The following is a 25,657-nucleotide window of genomic DNA, read 5'->3' as shown; positions in this document are numbered from 1 at the left end:
AACCAGGCGATTATGCTAGAAGAATGTATTTCTTAGCGACATTGTCCGATTTGTTTAGCCAAGATGCAAATTTTCTCTCGAAAATTTTATGGAGCGACGAAAGTCGATTTCAAAATAATGGAATCGTTAATAGACACAACTGTCGTTTTTGGTCCGAAAACCATCCTCGTTGGATTACAGAAAGAGGTAACCAACGAATTTTTAGTATCAATGTTTGGTGCGGCATATTAAATGGATTCCTTATTGGACCTTACTTTTACGAAGGAACTTTAAATACAGATCGCTATTTAAGATTTCTTCAAACTACACTTCCAGAACTATTAGAAGAAGTGCCTCTTGACACTAGAATGAATATGTGGCTACAGCAGGATGGAACGCCTGCACATAATGCCCAAATAGTAACGAGATATTTGAACCGAGAATATCCCAATAGATGATTTGGTACTAATGGACCGGTAAGGTGGCCGGCGAGGTCCCCGGACATTACACCACCAGATTATTTTCTTTGGGGCTACCTAAAAAACGTTATCTATGAAGAACCTATCGAAGATATGGCCGATCTCATTAACAAAATTAGTGCAGCGTGTGCCGCTATCACAAGAAGGACTCTCCTACAAGTGACCCAAGCTCATCTGTTAAAAGTTTTTGATAGTAGTGTTCGAGCAGATGGACATAATTTTGAACAAAATTTTTGAAATGTCTTATTATGAAGTTAATTGCAATAATAATTTTGGTTATTAACTTGTAGGTATTTTACTGTTTTTTCATTTATTTATCATGTTATCAGAACTAAATCGATAAAAAATAATAAATAAAATCATATTAAAATAGTTGACATCTATTGTTTGTAATTGCACTTAAGACAACTGCGATAACAATAGTTGCCATAGTAACTAACATTCATGGCATACTGGTAAAAATAAGCGTTAATCACATTTTTTATTAATCAAGAAATGTTTACTTTAAATCGGTATAACTTAGAAACGGGTAAAGTAAATAAGTTTGAGTAAATAACAAAAAAGTTTTTAAATAATATGTACTTTTGTATGCGCGTATTTCCAAAGTCTCCGCAATCGAATAATTTTTCGACGCGTCGCGACGCCCAGCTCTTTGCAGGCGTCGAATTTATTAAACTTTAGGAAATATCTACTTGACCCCGCACTTTGACTACTTTTCACATAAATTAAATATTTCTTTTCGTTTTGGACTTATTGGCGTGCGGAGTTTTAAGTGAAAAACCCTATATATATATATATATATATATATATATATATATATATATATATATATATATATATATATATATATATATATATATATATATATATATATATATATATATATATATATATATATATATATATATATATATATATATATATAAGAACATTTGTTCTATTAAGTTTAGTTTTAATCTTCTCCTGAAGATGCCAACTTGGTTGGCGAAACGCGCGTCGACTACGTAAAATTGAGTTTCGCTTTGTGGTAAAACACGTTATTGTGTGTTAGTACAGTGCCGAAGGTTCCAGTCAAGAGTTTGATAACCAATACTAACCAAAACTGTATGTTCACTATCGATCAAGATATATGGCGCTTTAATGCGTTTCTCAGAAACGAACACGACTTTCTCATATAAATTTATTTTAAAGATCACTGAAGAAGTCGACAGGATGATTGACGAAAAGTCAGCAAGTTGTAAAAAATGTAAATAGTATTACAGTACCCTGTTAAAGTTTCTTAAAAAAAAAACAATTCCTTTTGATATAAACGTCTTATTACAAAATTCATAGTGTACAGCAAATTTGTTGTACAATCAAGCTTCAACGTATACGTTTAAAAACGTTTGTCTATGATGACGGTGCCCGGAAACCTTCATCCAGCATCCGGTCCGCCATTATCTTCAAAACCCCACATGCAATTGTTGAATACGTATACGCGATAAATCTATTCAAACAGCGGAACAAAGCCACAAGCATGACTGTTCCCAATATTTTAATTTTTTAACATAAAAATTAACTTAGAACAGTTTGAAAGAATAAATTTTGTACCGATCAAGTTAATTTTTCAATTTTTGAAATACATTTTTAATTATAGGCTTTATCCAACTGCATATTTTTAAAAATCTGTCATTACCAGTAAATTTCATATCGCACACTTCCAAGTTCCCATTAAAAAAATAGTTTATATTTGCAGGGGGCCGATGAGCGACGACCATTTTGCAAAATTCTAGGTATTTTAAATGGGTGTATCGCAGCCTCTCCAAACCTTTAAGGAATTTATTGATATACATTTTAAAATATATTTTGTATACTAATTGAAATTTTTTAGATAAATTAGTACGTATACTTCGAGTCATATAATTATCATCTTTTCGATAAATTATCGAATAGAAATACAGAGGATAACTTAAAACTAAACATTTTCAAAAAGGCCCATCTGAGAAACACAAACAGTTAGTCGGTTGGTGGCATCTTTCGTTTCATAAAAAACTACCTCACTACTGCCGAGCCTGCACCTTCATACTTTTATACATAGGTGCGTCGCAATAAGGTGCAAAAATTGGACACCCTGTACACGTATAGAAGGGAATCAGTTAAATAATTAAAATAGTGATAACATTTGCAGATTTTTTTTTCCGCTCGGTACATTACAATTGTTACACCTGCGTTCCCACAAATCTATTTTGGAAGCGTCGAAAAAAGTCATCGGCCAAATATTTTTAAATCGCGCTCATTATAGCATGTGACCTGTCATCGAAAATTCTTTTTGAAATTTGCTTTCGTACAGAGCTAGAGCTCTTCGCCAATTCCCGGTTTAGATTGTGGGTGTGGGATATTTTCATATGATAAAGACATAACCGCGATAAGATTTCATCGATTCGACATTGACTTGTTTTATTTGTGATTGTGATTGTGATTTATTAGTGATTGCTCTTTTCAGTGGAAAAATGGCAACAGATCCTATTTAACAGTATCGGACTTCCAATAGGAATCAAAAATAGTTTTATTGCATGTTTTTTACATGCCTATGACCGAGACCGAAATTATGCGAAACTGGACGGAATTTTCTGTTGTACTACTTCATGCTTTGCTCAAATAATCTATATTCACCTCAAGTGGAGACCAAAACACATCACGTTATTTAACTTTTTTGTAAAAAAAATATAACGGTGGTATATCTAGTGCATATTATGGACGGGTTGCTTTTATCGGTTATTTTTACACATCAGGTCAATTTACGTGAACCTACAGCAACTTAATATTCGTAGCATATTAATGATTGCCGTAAAAACGATTGAAATATATTGCTGGGTTCATACACTCATTTAATTTGTGCTTAAAGTTAGCAATTTATTCGACTCCCTCTTCACCGCGACTATACACGATTTTAAATTCGTTAAAACCTCAAAAACAATAAGAAAATATGCAGGAAATTAAAAAATTGAACCTACATATAATACAGAGGAGAATAAACATTGTTAATATAATTACAATTGCATCCATCTTCTCCCGAGCGGTCACATATTCATCTAAAGCATAAAAACTCTGCTGAGGTGGAGAATTTTTAACGAACCTGGTAAACTTGCTGATGAAGACACTATTGACACTAGAATTTCGAAGTTATTTTCAAGAAGGGTGTAGACTGTGTCTAGATGTAGTTGCGAATGAACTGTGACTTTTCAAATTTTTCCACTAATGATTCGAGAATATAGACAGACGAAAGCGTCAAAAAATTATAGTTCTCCAATAGATGTAGTTTCATTCAATATAGCGCCCCATGCCATATGACAATCTACTATGCACTAGTGAGTAGGAACCTTTGAGTATACATACGATTTATCTGAGGTTGCCTGATCAAACACGACCTCAAGCAGTCTCACAGGCTCAAATTTACTGGCTCTGTTCTCTGACGAGAATCACTTAATTGCTGTTTGTCAGCGGAAAACCGCTGCTTCGCGGGTCTTACGTTTGATTCAGGAAATGTATCGATATTGATTTTTTTATTTAGTAATAAGCCTTCTATAGTCGGCTAACAGAATATAAGTACCTGCAAGTACCGAATTGCAAAGGGTAAAATATGTTACCCTGAGGCACGCCATTATAACTTGGAGTTCTATTCATCAGTGATCTGCTTGAGAGGTATGAATTAGCATAGTTTAGCACTACTTATATAAAACTCTAACTTTTCTGGCTTCAATTGATACGCCAAGTTACCGCGCTATGCACAAGCCCTATCAACGCTGTCACACCGGAAACTCCCTTCCAACCTGGAACTCTGAGAAAAGTTCATTGTCCTCGAAATAGGAGAGCAGTTTTATCTTTGATTAATGACAATTACTATTTACAGATCTTCTGGATTAATTTTGCGTCGATTGTTGATGAACAGCTGAAATGCTGACATTTCGCGATTCTGTTGGCTTCTTCAGAGCTTCAATGAAACAGCTTATAGTAGCCCGTGGAAGTTATTAACGCAACAATTTTTGCCTGAACTGAAAACTGAGAACACAAAATATCATAGAACCAAACTATATTCATCAACGTATCCATCTGCATATAAGTTCGTCAAGGTATTATTATTGTCAAGGCAAGATTTTTTGTTAGGTGTGAATCCCCTTCTCCCCGTTTCGTCGGTTCAAGTTAATTGAGGTTTATAATAGTCCTATTAAATGTTTGACATGTTTTTTCATTAAATGGAACGAAATTGAAGCCTGCAACAAAATAATTTATTAAAACTTGACGCCAACATAATAGCATATTTTAAGTTATTATTACCACTTGAAATGGTTCCAAATCCACTAGAGCCTGATATGCTTCTATGCAACTATATTGGAATAACATTATTTCAATTAATTTTGGGAACCTACTTCCTTTTCTGAAAACGTCCGCAAATATTTCCGACTCTGTCTGCCTGCGTTCACCTGTTTTTTTTACGATGTGGCCACTAATATAGTGGCATTAAGCAGTCAAAGCAGAAGACATGTCAGAGATGTCTGCTGGGAGGAACAGTGGTCCCAAGTTGAAGCCTTGAAGTTCGCCCTGTCTCACCAAAAAGTGACTGGATTTACTTTTGTGGTAGAATAACCAATTTTGCCAAAGTAAGAGTTGATTAATTTAGTGGACTATATTGTCAACCAAGAAAATAACTTTTGACAACAAATCAGCAGTGAAATTCAACGGAGTTCTCCTTTGCTGTTTTTGGGTTATTCTTCAGCGCGTTAATAGGCCTTCTATTAGTTTGTAATACCGTTGTTTTAAAAAATGCACAATATTCCGCGCCGCAATGAATTCAACCCATCATTGGTCATCACCTTGATCTACTTGTACACTAAATGCACTAGTTAATTAAAAATTCAAATTATCAATGTAATTATATGCCTAATTGTTCCAAAGCATATGTAAACAAAATTGTTTAATTAATTAATAACTTAATGACCAGTGGTCTCATTTTGTTTCGCACCGTGCTTACATATATTAGTTATTTTCAACCTGGATGGTAAGCACCAGTAGGTACTTAGTTCCTCTACAGAGGAGGAATACTAAACTCGCATCATATGAGAACAGTATGATTAAATTATTTATTTAGTTAGTCAGTGCTCACTTTGAATTGTAATAAATTCAACTACACTTCATTTTCTTTTAAAATGTTAAATCCATATTACATCACTTTTTCAATTGTTAAAATTAAGGGTACTTATGGAGAATTTTCCCAAATTATTTTCATTACATTAATAATTATAATAATATAAAAAAATCATACATTTACAAAACCCTAATTTAAAAAATAGGCATCCAGCAGTGCCAGATACTGTTCAAACCTCAATCTACAACCTCAACTACGCAAAATTAAAGAAAAAAACTTCAATAAGTAACGCCCTAGACCTGGAATATAACCTTAATATAATATAATAGAAAAGAAAACAATTTTTATAGCTAATTCTGTGAGTTTTCTCAAATTCAGGTTGTGAATATCTGCTGAGAATGCAATTTAAAGAAAGAGATATGATGTGTGACATATTAAACTAACCAACCATTCGGCGTCTTGTTTAATACAGTTAATTATTGTGTTCTGCTTAAGCTCCCCATTTCACATTTCATTTTTAATACCGCGCTCGCACTTTCATAAAATGGTTAGTTTTTCGGTTCTTTTCAGTTTGTTCTTCAACTCCTATTAGACTAGCCTACAGTGCCATTATTCTTATGGGCTTTTTTGTAGCTTAGCAGGTATGCAGTAAATTTGGCCCATAGACCTGTGAGAAATACCTTGTTCCTGCATGTTTATGGTGAATAAACGGGATTCTCTTTCCAACCACATGGTTCGATCAAGAGCTTTCTCCGGCTACCCCGTCAGCACTTTCGTTACCTTTGTCGAATTGATGCCCCAGAGACCATTTTAACATTGTGGGTTGGTTCATAAAATCCAAAAATCAGAGTACTTGCTACGCAAAGTTATGGTTTTTCTTCAAAAAACGGTAACGCTAGGAGTGGTTGAAATTTGCCAGGTCCCGATATCTTGATATATATCAGGTATCTTTATTTCGATCTTAGATGAAAATGTTTTTATATTATCAATATCTATAATATATACATGTCAAATATGCCTTAAAAAATTGTAAAAACAAAAAAACTCCAGGTCGAGATGAGATACAAATTGAACTTCTATAATCACTGAACAATGAAAATATAATCACGCTCTCCAACATACTTAACAATATACATATATCAAAAAACATCCCACCATAATGGTTAACATTTTTACCTCTACCTAAAACAAATAATCTGAAATCAGGAAACGACTACAGACTCATAAGTCTCATGTGCCACCCCTTAAAAGTCCTGCTGAAAATAATCCAAAGCGGAATATCCAGAAAATGCGAGAAACAGTTCGATAATTCACTGTTTGTCTTCAGAGGAGGCATGGGAACCAGAAAAGCATTATTAGCAATGACAGTTCTCCTCCAAAAAAGTCGCGAATACAACAAAACTGTTTATAAATGCTTTATATACTGAAACCCAACAGCCACTGTGAAAGCAAACGAAACGGAAACAAAAGGAGTGACTATCCGGCGACGTGTTAGGTAGGGGTGCGTACTTTCACCAGTGGGCTGGTTGAGAAAGACAAGAAGGTGTTAAGAGGTGTGGCGATACAGCAATCATGACTGAATCCCTGCAAGACCTACAATTACTGGTGAACAGGGTCAATAACGAAAGCATTAAAATGGGACTTACAATAAATACCGTAAAAACTAAATTCATGATTGTCTCCAAAAACCCAGTCAATCAAAGTCAGCTGGAAAACCTGTAGAGCGCATGGAAAAATATAAATATCCAAGAACCTACAAACTTCAGACCTAGACACAACTACTGCATGCAGTAGAAACTTGAACTCCCAAGGCTCAATTCAAATTACTAATTAGAAAGTGTTAAGAAGAATAGGACAAGAAAGGAAGGAATTAATGAAGAACAGCTGATCTTGGGCATAAACTAAGAAATAATAAGTACGAACTACTACAGACTATCACGCAAGGACGAGTGGATCCAGGGAAATCATAGGAAGAAAAAGGAAATCCTGGCTAAGAAACACTAGAGATTGCACGAAACAAAGGCTAAGTGGTCGCCAACCTCCGTTAGAAGATGGCACCGGAAGAAGAAGAATACTGGTTAACATTTCATGTGCCTCATGAGAGCCAACAAAATCAACACCTTCTCAGTCAGTTTCTGTAACGACAAAGACTCAATCGGAAAATATGTCTCATATTTGTGCTTTAAAGGTCTTTGCCTAAAAATTGCTTTCAAAAATTTAGTTACTATCCGACCTTTCGATGTATCGGCTTTTTAAGAAATTAATGAAATTGCTAACTTTATGGTGTTCAAAGATTCATAAGAAGCACCCCCATTAACAGCAAATTTAAAAGGACGTACTCTATTAGCCGTAGGATCAGAAGAACTGGAACCTATCGATAATGGCGAAATGGAAGTAACTCTGAAACAACTCAAAAACTGTAAGGCACCAGCGAGATGCTTAAAATGGGCGGAGAGACACTCAAAGAAGCACTCATAATCCTACTGAATAAATGCCTCGAGGCACGCTGATAGAGAAATGTACGGAATATAATGTCCCACTCCACATGGCCTTTATAGACTACCAGAAGGCGTTTGATTCAATCGAAATCCGGGCAGTGATGAATGCAATGAACAATGCCCGCGTAGACTGGAGATATACTCGCTTACTTCAATACATCTACGAGACTGCCACCCTACATGTAAGAATCAATGAAGACTGGATCACCGGAAAGATTCCAGTGATAAGAGGCGTTAGGCAAGGTGACACAATCTCATCTAAGTTATTTACCCTAGCTATGGAAGATATATTCAAACGTTTATCATGGGAAGAGAACGGTATCGGACGACATCGTTCTCTTCAGCAGCAACACAAATGAGTTGACAACAATGATTCAAGAACTGAAAGATGCTTCCCAAGTTGTAGGCCTCAAAATTAACCTCTAAAAAACTAAACTTCTGAGTCTTGACAATATAAAGGTCTATATATATATATATATATATATATATATATATATATATATATATATATATATATATATATATATATATATATATATATATATATATATATATATATATATATATATATATATATATATATATATATATATATATATATATATATATATATATATATATATATATATATATATATATATATATATATATATATATATATGTATATATATATATATATATATCTAGGACATAACATCCAGCTTGGGAAAGAAAATCAGACAGCAGAGATCACCCGAAGAATCAATCTCACCTGGATAGCATTCGGGAAACTTAGCTATATCTTCCGCAACCCGACTATACCAGTGAATTTGAAAAAGAAGGTCTGCAATATGTGTATCCTCCCAGTAACAACATACGGACTCGAGACTGTGAGACTTACAGTGGGCAGTGCAAATCGACTCCGAGTCTGTCAAAGAGCAATAGAGAGAGCAATGCTGGGTGTAAGCCTAAGAGAGAGGATCAGAAACGAAGAGATAAGGAGAAGAACAGGCGTCTGTGACGTTGTGGAGCGGATAGTGAGTCTCAGGTGGCGTTGGGCAGGACACGTTGCTAGAAACAATCTGAAATAGACCAAAACACTAATGCAGTGGCGTCCAAGGAGAACGAAAAGAAGTGTGGGGCGTCTTCAAGCGAGATGGATAGATGACATTCAATGACATGCTGGGAAAAACTGGATGCAAACCGCACAGCAAAGGTTGGCATGGAAATCACTGGAAGAGGCCTATGTCCAGGAGTGGATGTGTAGTGGCTGAAGAAGAAGAAGACTCTATTAGCCAAACAAAACAAATAATACTGTTTGAACGCTGAATCATATTGCTTAAGTGTGGCGTTAGAAATAGACGCTAACAAAATATCATGAGACGGCACTGGAATATTCCTCGAGGAATATGCTTCCCTGATACCACAATGAATTAACACTTTCCCCTTCGCCAAAACAAGCGGACGCCGGATTATAAATATCAACGGAATCGAATCAAATGTAAACCGTAGGTTTGAATTTTTAATGTTTCTCGCACATTCGATTAAATAATGAGATCGAAATCGACAGATATAAAGCGGGGCAAGTTTACCTAATTTGAGAGTGTCGTTTTTTTTTTCTTTGGTAGAAAACCACGTCGAGCTCATTTCGCGTGGATTTATGCGCATTTTATGATCGAATAAAACCGTCCGCCGCCGGATTTCGAGTGCAGAGATAGAGGCGATTCGATTTATCGCCGTTTTTGCATTTAATTGCTCCGTCTGTGAGAAAATGGGGCCGGACCGAACGCTTTTCCTTGCCGCAAGTTTTTATTTTGACACGGAGCCTAAAAATAGGCGGCCATATATCATTTTCGACAAATAACGCGCTCGAGTGGAACCACATGGTTTTTTTTCTTAACTTCCAACAGCAAATATCGATTTTGTCATCAAGCTTTCGATAGAATATAGGAATTATTTAAAAGTGACTCATAACTTGTTCCTCGCGCTGATCGTTGAGCGCTTTGCTTCGGGACATGTAAAAATGTGATATAAAATGCGAAATTTTAGCTGGGAACACCTAGCACTAGCTAGCACCTAGCTCACACACCTAGTACCACACTCTCCGGGAAGTTACGAAATGGTTTTTCCGAGAGAGAGAGAGATTAATTACTATATATGTGCTTCACCGTCAATTTGACGACTTTGTTTACAATATTTGATATTTTAGGCGGGTAATTTAAACACAGCACAATTATATTGGGTGGAACCATATTTACCCCCTTCATATAACAGGTAAAATCAATTCTAGCACCAAAAGAGCGAACGCGGATGCACTTTTATTCATAATTTCAACCGATTCAATTCTTTGGTTTGTTAACAGTAGATTTTTGAATACTCTCAATATAACTTCAATTTCAAAATTGCTCAGTGAAAAAAAGTTGAAACGCATTCTTTCAAATTCGATTAGTCTCGAATTTTTTCATATGGAAAACCAATGAAAAAACGGGCTGAGAAAATGTGCATGTCAAATACCACGTCATTAACAGAAAATTGCCCGAAGAAGCCGTACGCAAACCACAACAATTTAGTCTCATCACATGATGAAGCGAGATGATTTGATTGATTTCTGGATCGCTTTAGATCGTTCTTCTTCAACAAGTTAATCTTTATGTGTACGAACGCATTTCTTTTGTGATTTATTTGCTAGTTTAGAGTACACATAATAATAATAATTATTATTATTATTATAACGTCTATTTAACTTTTTATTGACAAAAAGGGCGAAACATTAACAACAGACAATCTTATTATCTATGTTTTAAATTAAAAAATTTTCATTTCATTTCATTTTAGATAGTCACTTAAGTTTATACAAGCAATTTTCAGCTTAAAGTATTAGTGTATGATTAAATATTCTTTTCGCAAAATATTCCACTGAGCCCTGCCATTTGAGAATAACCTACACTCATGTGGAATGGTTATCTTTTATGCTTTACATTTTTTGTTATATCTAAACCATGAATCTGGAGGATATCCAAAATATCGCTTTAGTGGGAAAATCACTTTGTCATAGATAAGTCTAAGGAATTATTTACGGGTATACTAAAAAACCTAAAATCCGTAGGGGAGGTACAATAAATACTTGTTAAAGGCAAATGTCTCGAAAGTACTCATTTTCCGAACTTATTTACATCCACACAACACTACACAAATTTCCATGAAGTTCGCTTAAGCATTACTCCTGTTGAATATTTGTTTATGGCTCAACTTTGATAATTCTTTTTTGCTGGATTGTAGTTAGTGGCAACAAAATAATCAACTATATAGTAAAAAATAAAAGATGTAAAACTCGATAACTGAAATAAACTTCCATTATGCCGCAGGGTTAATTTAAATTGCCCGATATTTTCAGCTTGCGCTTTGCCGTTCTGGACCAAGAATCTGCGGCAAGGAGCTTTGCTCATAAGTATTACCTTATAAATATCCCTCATTTATCGGGAATTTTTTTTATTGGTGGGTTTAGAGCATGGTATGAATGGTTTCGTTCGTTCATCCGAAATTTCGAATAGAAAATACGTACTCCCAATCGCAGGTATTCCGTTCGACGTACCGACGTACGAACACCGACTTCTAGGAACAACTGTCATTCACGAAAACCGAGAGAGAAGTCAGTCAGTACAGTCAAGCGGGCGCGCCTGACTCACCCGTAACATTTGAGCATCGTACGCGGGCGAGCGCCTACTGAACTAAAACCGATAAGCACCGGCCTGTCGAAGAAGGGCAGGCCGCCGCGGCGGCGCTGCTTGGTCTGATAAAGCCGACGGAGAGCGAGACGGCTATATGTTCGCTGATTTAATCGAAACGGGCGAGGACGGAGAGCGAGGCGATCCACTTTTCCAAAGTTATTGATAAAATACGACGGTGCGTTGCTTACGGTTTGTTTGTATACTGGCTGAGTGGAGTTTATGGATTTTGAAGGTCGCGTCGTCTTGGGTTTCATTGATATTCAAATGCCGACTGCGTTCCCTGTACATTGGAAGATCTTCGGTACGAGATTGCCCTTATCTCGCCGATCAGATTTTGTGAGCATCTTTAAATATTTCATTTAAATTAACGACTATATTGAAATAGATTGCTAAACTGCAGGATTTTTAAGGAATTCAATACAATCATATAATTTAAAGCGTCATGATAGAAGTAAAATGTATTATCCATCAACAAAAGTAAAGCAACTCTCCATTCAAGAACATTATCTTTCGTTTAAAATATATAGATCTAGGGCCAAATGCTTAGTTGAAACACCTACTGCGTCGATGAACCTGCTCCTGCGAGCCTCTACATTTACTCGAGGACTCGAGACCCGGAAAAAATGTCTTCACTGTGAAAAAGTACAGGTTTGGCCCCACCTGGTGCTTTTATACACAATATGAAGTGAGGCTGTCTAGGTATGAACAAAATATTCTCTCGTCGACATGGGCTGTAGTGTTGGGTAGTCGAGGGCTTTGATAATGGAATCTTCAGTCACTCAGTCGTACACGACTACCAACGCTGGTAGGAGTTCTGACGGGAGACTGCTCTTCCTTATACTGGCAGCTCCTAAAGAGGAGGAAACTGCTAGCCAGCTTCCAACCGCTAGGGGACGACTAGAATTGCACTGAACCACATCCACGACACGAGCTTCCCACTACTAGCTCAATTCAACTCAATTAATAAAACACGACGAATTATCCAAACTTATTAAAGAAGGAATGCACTTGATGAAAAAATGGATGTACAATTTTGTAGCAGCGAAACCATATAAAACATACAAGTAGAAGGTTATATTTTTTGTATTGCTTTATTTTATCCCTTTCAATTATTTATAGAGAGTTCAAAATGTTGCTTGTTCCTGCCACACAGGACAGTAGTTCTTTTAACTTTTCGGCGAATGCGCCGGAAATTATTAAAAACTAATTATCAAGGATAATTTAGTCATGATCGCTTATAATAAACAGGTGGTACTTTAGTTCCAAATAATTTCTGATAGCAACAACCTAAGGACTACTCGTTATGATGCCATCAGAGTAAGTAATTGTCTTCTTCCAGTGTTCCAGTGTGAACGTTTGTTATAATAATGCTGGTAATCACCACTATACCTATCATAAGTAATAATAAAAAGGTAATCTGAAGGAAGGAACTATTAATATAATAAAGTAAATACGCTGATTCACTCACGAAGAAAGGGTGTTAATCCGTATGTTAATAAGAATCTCTGGTGTACGAGATTATTTGGAATGGGCGTGTGTACGATCAAATAAATTTACCTGTATAGAGTGGGACACTACCTTATGTCAGAAACTATAAGGGATAGAGCCAAAAGTTAAATACAAAAGTTAATTGGAGTATTACAAAACTTTAATTTATTTTAATTGTATATATTCAGGGTGTTTCATTTTTCCTGGGCGAGTCCCAACTTTCTTATTTTAAATGGAACACCCGGTATACTACTTCATTTTTGAATCAATGAAGATTTCTTATTAAAGTTTTTGAAACTTTTATTTTAACGTTGGTCTTTGATCATTAAAATATCCGCGGTTGTAAACTGAAAAGAAGTGAAAAATGAAAAGAAATAATTTTTTTTAGATGTGACACTCGAAAATCTGATCCATGTTTACGATTTCAATAAATTTTATTAAAGTGACAATATCGCGAAAACCATCGATTTTTTACTAAGGCCATTTTATGTTTTTCTTGATGCTTATGACTTTTTCCATCAGCCCTTTCAGAATTATCGTTGGCTTTGAGGACGCCCTATATGTATAAAAGTATTGCAAATTTAATATTTTTCTAGAAATGATTGTATTGTTTACATAGGAGTATAGGTGTTTTGATGTGAAGAACAAAAATGGAAAGAAATTCAATCGTACCAAAATACAAAAATATTTATTTTTCTTTTTTCGGATTCAACAGTAACAGCAACATACTTAAAAGTACCGCAAACGAGAACATCTTTAAGAAACATAGTTTTATATTTTAAAAGTCTGAAAAAAAAATTAAAACAAATGTTATGCTGCCGGAAACATAACGCATAACAACCATAACACAGTTAACAGTGCTACGAATGCAAAGAACATTCCTTCGAAATTTTTTATCACTTCAATCTGACAAAAGTTCACGTGTGTTTTCCATATGAGCTAGGTATTTCGATACACATTCAAATCAAAAATAAACATCAAAACACAATTTTCGTTTCCGATGCGATGCCGACCAAAGCCACCTTTTCGACACACTCATTCCACATCACATAAACAACTAAATGAAATGCGTGTCTGCGTGTTAACAGGTTCAAGAAAAATATTACGAAAATGTATCGATTCAAGACAATGGGGGTTTAATTTTTTTACTTCAAGACAAATGCGCCAGGTTGTTTTGGACGAACGTGTGACATATTTATTATTTTCATCAGAGATAATTTATACCGGGTCGTTTTGAGTAAAAATCCAATTTTCAAGATTAGATTTTTCTTAAAGGGAGACAGAGCGTCGTAGCTTCCATAGAAACAAATGTTTGTTTTATGCTAAATAACATAAATTAAGAACTCTCAGTGACTTGTATGAAGCCAATTCGTTTTGTTAAAAAATGAATTGTTTCGAAACAAAGCAAATAAAGAAGAAAAATAAAGTCTCATTACAAGGTGAAACTAAAAAGAAATGTTTCACTTCAAGGCAAATTGTTTTAAGGTAAAACAAAATGTTCAAGAAAGGAAAGAGAAATTTTTACCGTGTAATAATTCTAATAAAAACGGGTTAAATCTTGAGGGGTATCCGCAAAATGCAACAAAATATTAAGTTGCTCTTCATTATTCAAAATATGACGACGTCTACTTTTTTCTTCCTTCGAAGTTTCATACATTCTAAAGTGTTGGTAAATCCCGTCGAAGATCTTTTTTTCTGGGCGCCTCCTTAATGGAAATTTTCTCACATAATCTCTAAAAGTCAGCGTCCGGTTTTTAGTGTACGGTATGTAATTTCTAACAAATCAATCTTTTCGTCTATGGTAAACATAATACACAAGCAGCATGCTGGCACTTGTTTTGTTTAAACGCCTTCATAGCCACCTTACGTTAACTGAACTTACATGGCAACAGCATATAATTGTGACAAATATTTAAATGGAAATATTTCAAAAAGTAACAATATTAGGCATGCACAACTTTATATGAAATTTCATTAATTTTTGATACTAAATAAAACGAGATTATAAAAATGGGTATTTTCCATTTTAAAAAAAGGTTTTTCGCGGTTCTTTTTAATTTCATTTTTAATCTTATTTTTCTCGTTCTCTGTATTATTATGTACCGAAATTTATTATGAAATCCGTTATTCGGGTAATTTGTTTACAAATGACACAATAAATGCTTCTGAACGCAAAGATTGGCAGATATTTTAGGTCTTGTAATCGTCATTTTTTGCATAAAAAATTAAAAATGTCAGAACGTTAGACGTTAGACTTCGGTACAGGACATTATAAACAAAATATGTCTAGAATTTTGTATAGAATTCAAAAATGAATTAATATACCAAGCGTTCCATTTACAATAACAAAGTTGATCAGATTTTTCTTATCGAATATTTAGTAACACAACAAGCAGCGCCTAAATCGTCACAAAATATCGCCCAAAAAGAAAATCGCTAAAGTAAACACACGAAGGTAATGTCATAAACAAATATTATGTCGGTGACGTAATATAATAAATTTTACGTCAAGAGGGAAAATGAACTATAATAATATCTCGCTTTATACGCAGAAAATATATTTAAAAATATTATTTCTGACGTAGATGGTTATTCAAATAAGCCTGTGTTGCTTTAATAAATTTACATTACAGCCACCATTCTCTTCTGTCTTTCTTCGGTAAGGGTTTCTTTTCTCTAGCAGCCTTCTAGATAGTCATGTAGCTATTAGATAATATGGTGGCCGCTGTAAACATTGATCAGCCGCAGGCGCCATTTATATTGTCGTAGAGGAGGAAATGATTTTCCACGCAGGTCTCGAAATTTCTGGACATATTCCGAGAACATAAGTAAAAATGCCGAATCGAAACTTATTGACGATCTGTCAGCGGCCATGTTGAATCCTAAAATTGAATTCTCGCGTATATTGAATGCACCGTCTTAAAAAAATCAGCATAGGCAGTAAGTAGTAACTATATGGAGAAATCAATCAACATAACCTTAATTTCTTAATGGACTAACGTAAACCATCTTCCGTACCACATCAGTCTTATCGCCTATTGAAAGTGTATGTATCCTGGATAGACAACACCTATGTCATTTAGTACGATAATCCTGTGATCATCTGATGTTGTTCTCAACTACTTCTCAAAATAGTAATAAAATATATTTTACATTTACTTGGTGTGATAATTTCTACGACCCTCAGTATACCTTCCGAAAATAAGATAACTTGCACATTTTCTTATATGTTAATTTATTTAACCGAATGTGTCAATCGTGACTTTTGTTACGTGTTTCAAGATTTTCGGATACACGTATTCTGCAACGGAAAAAAAATGTGTGTGTAACGAATTTAAGGTTAAATTTTGTCTGAAGAAACGTTTTCGGTACCAAGGCCAACGTAAACTGTGCTTTTCATTGTTTTCTGAGAAACGACGCGAACCCATTTCTGCGTGTAATGGGTTTGTTCTTTTATCTGCTGTAAAATCTGTAAAAAACGTTGTTGTCCTCAAAGACTAGGTTAAGGTGTATTAGCTTTTGTTTCTCTAAATAACAAAAACAAAGAACAGCCGCACGTTCTACTGTTTGCTCTGATAACTTTGTTCAATTGCCATTTCTATTATCATCAATAATTAGTGAACTATTATGCCAGCTGAAAATAACACTTTACCGGCCAACCTGTTGACAAAATGTCGCCTTCAAAAATGGTGATCGCCTTTTTCAATTTTTACAAACAAAACACGGATGCGGATTTATTGGTACCAACACAGACTATTAAACGAGAAGGTTACAAATATAGCAAGTAAATTCAAGTGCCTGTTTATTCGACCAGAATGTGTTCTTTGTGAAGGTCAAGGTTTTACTATACCCATATAAATAAAAACGAAAATATTTCATGTATCTAATTATACAGTGAGCACATAACCCCTTTAACTGCTGAACCCTTTGGTATATCGCGATCAAATTTGGGATGGCATTGTATAATGCAATTCTTTTTTTTTACTGCAAAATGATATTTACATACGTCAAAATCACGGCCTTGGGATACTTTCCACTGATTTTTTAGTTAGTCCTGCGACATTTTACAGACATTCTATTCATTCATTTTTAAATGGCGAGCGATTTGATTTCTTATGTAACATAGTTGCTGGCGTTAAGTAATTTTTATCTTCATATGCAACAAACAGCTGTCGTTGATGATAATAGTAATAATAATAGTCTAGCTAAAATAGAATGTGTTCAAAATCGATGTTTGAATTAAGTATAAAAAGGCCTTCACATGACCCACTTCTTCTTCTTCTTCCTCTTCTTCTTCTTCTTGTCCCCTATAAATTCGTATGTTGGGGTCACCGTCTCACTCCCTCAATCGAATATCAGACTATTGCTCTCCGCCAAACGAAATATTGATCCGGCATCCAGCACTCCACACTAATCTCTGATTTTTCTGAGCCATGAGTGTTGTATGTATCATAGCTTTCTCCGTTTTACGATATTTAACAGCTGTCGTTCCAGTCCGGCCAGTCCTAGCACATCTTGGTTTGTTAGGATACGTGAGTCATCCTCTTCCGGGTCCGCATTTCAAAGGTCCCAATGCGAATCAGAGTCCTAACTTTCATGGACCACGTTTCAGCACAATATAGTAGGACTGGGCTGATATAGCACCACCGTAGCAAGTCGATTTAAAGCAGCTCGTTTTTAAGCTTTCAAAAAAATGTCCTTCGCCATGCCAATTCTTATCTAAACCTCTTCATCACAGTCCCACCTCTCAACCACAGTCAAGATATCTGAATTTATCCCCCCTTTCAATTTTTATGCCATCCAGGCATTTTGCATGACCAGTCTGTCCACCGGCATCATTTTAGTTTTCTTTCTGGTAATACTCACCCCCGACAAAGCACTAGTCCCATTCGCCCTGTCCAACAGAAACTGCAGGTCCTCTAATTTATTCGGCATTATAGCGGTATGATCTGCATATGGAATATTTACCTATATACTTCTGAGTTCATTTTCTAATGCCAGTTGAAATATTTTTTCTACATAGATATGCTAAATATCGGTGATAATCTACAGCCCAGTCTAACTCCTTTTACCGAGTTGAAGGAATCTGTCAGAAGGTCGCTATGGATTTTGATTTCAGCTGACTGATTCCAGTGCAAATGCCTAATCATTCTGATATTTTTGTCAATCTTGGTTGTGTTTAACATCATCAGAAACAAATGAACACGTCATTTTTGGACTAGAACTTTCATTGAATACAAAGCTGCGCTTGTTAACAGATCTTTTAAGAAACCGAACCGTGTCTCACTAATCATTTCTTCACATTGGAGGATTCTGGAATGAATTATTCTCAAAAACGCTTAACCACGTGACTCATCGAACTCATTGTCTTCGCACCATTTAAGGTTGGTCTTCTTGGGAATGGCGATGTCGGGTGATCGCGTGCAGTCATCTGGGATAGGTCCAGATTCATATGTTTTATTAAAAAACATAATAAATCATAATGTTAACTGTTTTGTATCTACCTGCTGTAGAATTTGTTTTTTTTTCTTGGCTCACTCGATTGATTTGTTGTTGTGTATAATTCTTCCTTATTCAGTATTAACTTTCCTCGATTGTTTTGCAATTTATTTTAGTCTCTGGAAACAATCATAGAGTTGGTGCAGGTTTCCGGCCTCTGCACAATCTTTAGTGGGCCAAATAAAAAAAAAATAAACCGAAACGTCATTTTGACTTATAGAAATATCAATTTCTGTGAAAAAAAATAGGGAATTGTCTGATATAATAAAATCCCAAATTTCGTTTCAATACATCAAACGGTTAGAGGGGGCGGCGACGGACTTTAATATATCCCAATTTTACGAACATATTCCAAAACAACCGATAAGTTTTAATCGGAAATATTTTTTATATTTTAAATCTGTTCTTGTTCTAAATTTTTGGAAGTGAAATTGTCCGTAATAACGACGTTGTTTGAGAGTTTAAAAAAGTCATTCAGCTGCCATCAGTGCCGAACCCGTGACTAAAATACCGGAAACTTTCGAGTGACTTAGGTCCGTGGGTAACGTAGCTGAAGTTTTCAAGTGATGCTTTGATCATGACTGACCCGCGCATTTTATTGGGAATTTTAGGTTAAAAAGTAGAAAAAATAAGTTTAAAAAAGTCTGGTTATGTGTTAAGAAACGGCATTTCGTGCAGGCAGTACATCAACAAAACACTATAAATTCAACTGACCATAAATTGGGCAATTTCTATGGCACGTAATATAGTTTATATTTTGGCAGGAAGACTGCCGGGAATGTTTTTCGACTAAGCTTGGTTATGGGCTATTTCAGAAAAATGCACAGTCATAAAATGGGAAATTTGAGCAGTTCCGCCCAATTGATGTCGGCCATGGGCGTAGGTAAAATAAAATAGAAAATAAATAAGAACCAAAATTTCAGAACTTGATAAAGTCACGGTGTTGTCGAAATAATTGCCGTGCAAAAATATATAATTTCGTGAAAACCTTATTTATTTTGATATATGGATTTTCATTAAGTAAAAGCCTCCTCAGTTCAAAATAAAATTGCTTTTGATCCGATATTAATGAACAAGTTTTGTTGTTTATATTAACCTTTCATTATTCTTTTATGACGGAATAATGGGAAGTGAATAACGGTTTCGGGACAGAGTCTTTAGAACTAATTATACTTTAATGAAAGTGAATAATAATTTAGTTTACTTGTAACGTCAATATTATAATTTTTTATCATTTAATTTCTAATTGGTATTTTGTCCAGGGCGGCTTTGGCAGACCATTTTCATTGCTGGTGTATGGATAACAATAGGCGAGTATTGGTTGGGCCACCCTGTAAACTAAAGGAGTTTTATCCACAGCAGCGATTCTTAACATTTGGAAGGTATTGGCGAATCCACCGTGTACTCGCTAGTAAGAGTAAATAAAATGAATGTATTATTTCGCTGTAATTGAAATTCATTCATCATGTGAATAGGAGTTACAATGAGAAAAGTAAACTAAAACATAATTGTAACATAAAACATTTATAGACTCTTAAGTAAGCTTTACAAAATAGTATAAATGTAATATGAATACAGGTAAAGCAATCCTCAATGGGATATTGGTGCCTGTTTGGTGCATCAAAGAAATTCAAAGTTTGATTCACTATCTGATCAGATTTAATTTGTTTCTGTACTTGCCTTTCATGTTAGTGTATGTTGAAAATATATACAAAATGATAATAAAATTTAGATTGTTTTACTACTATTAAGTAATTATTTGCAGGAACAACTTTTAGAGAATTACCAGACGATAAGTCAGCAAGCTTTTATTTTTTCTATAATCAGTGTAATTCGACGTATTAGAAACTACATATCCTTGAAAAAGCGTCAGGGTTTATTAGGAAATTACTTTTTGAACGTTAATTGAGGCTGAAAACGTTTCTCTTATGTTTTTCGTTAAGTTGAACGATTATTTACTGATAAAAATCTGCCATACAATCGTACTCGCTCATATGTTGACTTCTTCAGAGGTTAACTTAAGTTTCTGTTTTGTAATACGGTAGTCTATGGAAGTTTCATTGTCCTTTTTATTTATAAAAAATATCGCCTAAGCTCTTGGAGCCACAAAATGTTGGATACAGAACTGTCGTTGTTAGCACGGCACTGTATAAAATGTGTAATATTTACAGTCCGCAGTCTAGAGTCTTTCTGAAATAGACTTCAGCTTCGGTTTAGAAAAAAGTACTCCTTTGGTCAACCGGGGTTGACTTAAATTTCGGTTATTATCGTCTCTCCTTATTCTATTAGTCTAAGCTGCATGTAATGGACCAGACCTGGGTTTTTGTACATCGAGGCCACTATATCTACTATACATGATGTGGGTGCTAAGCCCAAAGCTGTGGACCCAGGTACTGCGCAGGTGAGACATGTATTGATTTTTGGCGAATTTTAAATACATTTGACCACGGCTGCTATTTTGAAATCTTAAAATATATCAATATATCAATATTATATCGAAAAATAATAATGGCAGACCAAATGCACAAAAAAATAAAATTTTGAAAGTATTTGACCAGATCTGCCATCGAGATATATTATTCGTTATGGTCTTAAAAGCTTATATTAATAACGGCAGACGTGTTTATTGAGTACACTCCTCAGTACATAACAAAATCTTTACTATTACCCGGTCAGATGTATATGTATTACGATCGCTGTTTTACATAAATTTAACTCACTTACTCGCTTATTTTATCACTATATGTATAGAAATTAATACTTTTTTTGTACTTTATATACTAAAGTTTATAGACTTCCCAGGTCTTCACAAAGTTCGCGGACTTTATAAAATTTATAATTTTTACAGTCTGCAGAGTCTAGAGTCTACACGTTTCTGAAATAGACTTTAGCTTTGGTCAACCAGGGTTGACCCTGAAGGTGGGTTACTATCGCATGCTGTTACGTACGTTGTAGCACAAAACAAGGCGTTGCGTAACGTCCGACGCGAACTGCAGCCGCTCGAGCGTTCTTCGAACTCGAAGAAGAGCGAAAAAGAAAGCTATACCTACATACACACTCGGGCGATATGAAAGCGAACGTAATTTTTTTTGCGGCAATATGCATCATCTTCGAATCGGCGAATGAAACTCTATACACTTAAAATGCAAAATGTGAAAGTCGACTCGCCGATTGCCAATTCTGTTTACACTTTGTTTGTTTGCTTTTATTATGTTTTTCAGATCGTGGACCGGGTTTCGACGACTCTGATTTTGAAACGCGTTTGCAAAATCGTTGATTTATATTAATATGTATTTGTTTACTGGGTGCGGCAGCGCTCGCCTGGAGCTTCAAAAAAAAAGTTCATTTAACTTGGCCACTGCACTGGAGGTTGGAGGTTGTTGATACAAGGTGTCCCAAAAGTGTCCCCTCCCACATCAACTTTGTTGTTTTAAATGGAACACCGTGTAGATATCGGCAATTTTGAAATCATTTGTTAAAATAAAAGCAACTTTTTTGGGAAATTCCTATTCCAATTTTGCATAGTTTAGGCAGAAATTGAAGTTATTTGTTTTTTTTTTCATATTCTATTTTCCCATATAAAATTGTGTTGTAACGCTACTGATCCAGACATGGCAATGAAAATTTAACCACAGCCCAAGGAGATGATGCGCTACTGAATAAGTTTGACAGATGCGCCTCAGCTTACACAGGGTGTCCCAAATAGGTCGTGCCGTTTTGGCGAATTTAATTAACAAAATCCAAGATTTTCAGATTGCTAACAGATTGCTAACAATAGAAAAATCGACTCTATAATACACACTTTAACAGATTTAATAAAACTTCAGAATTCATATTTAAAGAAACATTTGATAGTTAATTATCTAGCTTGATTGAAAATACCTAATAACAAAAATAAATAATTACAGTTTGTAGGTTAATCAAAAAACTATAACTTTTTTAAAATTCAAATAAAATATCTACTAACAAAAAACTTGGCAACTATGATTTTTTTGAAGAGAAATATGAAAAACAACATAAACAAACAGAAATGTCAAAGTTTGTTTTTACCTTAATGAGTCAAAAGAAAGATTGTGATGTCATAGCCAACTATATTCTTAAATATTTTGATATTTCTTTATTGTTCAGATGCCAGATGAAAAGAGTACTTTAAGAGGAACATTTTTCACTAAACCTTATAAACCGAATTAAAGAACACTTTTTAGTTAAGTTTTTTTATACATTTATTTATTCAAATTTGTTACCTTGTTTAGTTAGCCTATAAACACTTATTTGGTATTTTTAATCAGCCCAGATAAATAACCATTAAATGTTTCTTTAAATATGAATTCTGATGTTTTATTAAATCTGGACTGCTATTTAAAAAATGCCTAATATTGCCAACAAGTAACCTAATGTGGTCAGCTTTAAATTCAAGAAGAATTTATACGGGTGTTATCCTAAACATCGAATATCTCAAAAAGTAAGAAAAATTTAAATATATTAAATATATATATTTGGAACACCCTGTATAAGCCGAGGCGCATCTGTTCAACTGATTGAGTAGTGCATAATCTCCTTAGACTGTGGTTAAATTTTCGTTGCAATACCTGGATCACCATCAATTCGCCAAAAATGGCGATATATACAGGGTATTCCATTTAAGGTTGATGTCGGAGGGGACACTTTTGGGACAGCCTGTACCAACAAAATTATATTTTATATTTTCAGGAGAGTACAAGAAACTTTTGTACGAAACTTTTTTTCGTATCTCCTATGAGTTTCCAGATCGTATAGTGGGTCGTTTTATTTGGCACACGATATTCCTACAACAATTCGTCATTAAAAAATAAAATAAAACACCAGTTTTGATTTCTAGAGATCATATTTGGCGGAAAATGAAATCTAAAGCAGAACGAGGCGTCGAAATGGTAAAAGACTCGTTGGACTTTAATGAATGAAGCCTCAGTTTTAACAAGTCCAAGTAGGTTGCATTTTCCCTTACTGCCGTCAATAGACCGGACTTTATTTTTTTGCAGTAAATAACAATTAATACTTGGATGTCATGGTCGTCCACAATTTTAAATGTCGAAGCATGTTAATAAGGTCAATTGTTAAGGCAAAGAGACTTGCATATAATTTTTTATATAAGTTTATCAACAAAAAATTGTTGATATCCGTCCATAAAAATCTTGCAGTATGAAATTCTTAAATATCGTTCAAAATAACATTTTAAAAGTTTTATTTTAAAAAGAACGAAATTTTCAGACCTAGCGTGTGTAATGAAAATATAGTAAATATTGTAATGTTATATTTCTATTACATCTGTTTGTTTTTATACAAAAGCACAATTTTTTTTATGCAAACCAAAGTTCATTTCCAATATTGCAAAATAAAAACTCGGAGTACTACCAACATTGAAATGAAAAACAACTATTTAACATTTCATTGCTGATAGCAATACTTCAAAATAAAAACAAAACAAGGAGATCTTAAAAAAAGAAGAAAAATAACTCTTTTATATAATAATATTAAATAAGAAATACTAAAACTAGTGAAGTTGATTTTTCAAAAATATTTGTTAGTCCATCTCTAAAAATGAACTTTTTGACAGTAGTTTATTATTGCGGGATTTTTTGTGTTTTGTGTAACCCAAAAATTTTCAATAGAAATGTTGCTTGTGTGACAGTGCTGCTTGCAAAGATACTAGTTAAGAGTGCTGAGTTATAGAGTGCTTCTAAAGCATCTTACAGCATTTAGCTTTGATCTTTGACTTAAACACGAGGTATATTATTTCATTTTTGAATTTCTGAAAAAATTGGGTAAGATATCTTGAGCATTTTGGGAAACATTGAACACTCGACCTTTCAAAAATAGAAATAATGCTTTCGAAATTGATATTGAGAATTACATCACACTTATAGCTACGAACATTTGTTTTACTCAAATACACCGTATATATATTCGTCAATCGCATCCCAAAATCTAGCTGGCGTTGATTTTTACAAATCCTGAATCATTTTCTGCGGTTTAATACAATACTGTGCTGTGACGTAATGACTTTTCGGGCAGTTTTTGTAGAATGAACTTTGACTAGCTTTCCAGCGTGTTTTTTAAATTCCATTTAAATATTTAAGGTAAAAAATTATTATCAAGTCATCAAGTGGATTAAAATACAAGACAACTACACTACTACCGTCTGTTGCCGACCTCGAAACAACCCGCATTAATTAAACCACTACGTTCTCGTCATAAATGATTTATTTTGTTTGTCTTGACTGTTACATTATTTTATTAATGTTCAAAAAATTTGTTTCTAATGAAACGAAAACCAATTAAACACTGATGCTCTACATTGCAAAACATTATTAAAATTTTGAATAAGAATTCGGTCCTCGCCACAGACTTTGCCTTCGTACCTAATGCTTTTCGATCGTCAAGCCTTCCAAAAGTATATAATATCACTTGCAATTAATTAAACAGCGGAAAGCAATATTTAAACAAAGAAACAAACAAATAAAACTAACCAAAACAAGGTTAAAGCGTTTTTAATGAAATTGTTAACAACAACTGAGATAAAAGTAATTAAAAAACAATACTTTGCAAAAGTTCCTTTTTAAAAAGACTTTTTTGAGAAAAGCCAAAAGGTGTTTTCTTCCGAAATAAACAGAAACAGAAACATTTAGAAATCATGAAAATTGGTAAAATTAGAACTTTTTTATTATTTATTATAAATTTCACGGGCAGATTCGATTTTTAGATAAAAACTTAGAAACAACATACGGGTTTGGCTGTTTAGATTTACAATTTTAAAAGAAAAAAAAATAACGAAAATCCGAAAATAATACAAATTTAAAGATTCAGACGTCTAATTATGTTTTGGATCATATTATGCTTGCTTGGAAC

The 25,657-nt window shown here is 34.3% G+C and overlaps 1 protein-coding gene and 1 long non-coding RNA gene across 5 annotated transcripts in view; one reads left to right on the top strand and one right to left on the bottom strand.

Moving 5' to 3' along the window:
• The window catches only part of LOC132705837 (diacylglycerol lipase-alpha), a 70,300-nt gene extending 58,525 nt beyond the window's left edge, over positions 1–11,775 (bottom strand). For 3 of the 4 annotated variants that reach the window (XM_060676752.1, XM_060676754.1, XM_060676753.1), the window contains exon 1: positions 11,620–11,775. The gene's annotated coding sequence lies outside the window, so the exon portion shown is untranslated. The remainder of the gene's footprint in view (positions 1–11,619) is intronic. The other variant, XM_060676756.1, reaches the window with a different exon arrangement.
• A 180-nt stretch (positions 11,776–11,955) lies between these two features.
• LOC132705838 (uncharacterized) lies at positions 11,956–12,438 on the top strand. The gene is made up of 2 exons (XR_009619522.1): positions 11,956–12,121; positions 12,313–12,438. It is a non-coding gene; the product is annotated as an uncharacterized LOC132705838 (long non-coding RNA).
• Positions 12,439–25,657: the final 13,219 nt, after the last annotated feature.

This window comes from Cylas formicarius, unplaced genomic scaffold (genome assembly GCF_029955315.1).
Source record: "Cylas formicarius isolate icCylForm1 unplaced genomic scaffold, icCylForm1.1 PGA_scaffold_8__14_contigs__length_24414737, whole genome shotgun sequence".
Lineage (NCBI taxonomy): Eukaryota > Metazoa > Arthropoda > Insecta > Coleoptera > Brentidae > Cylas > Cylas formicarius.
This window is presented reverse-complemented; position numbering and strand designations above follow the sequence as displayed.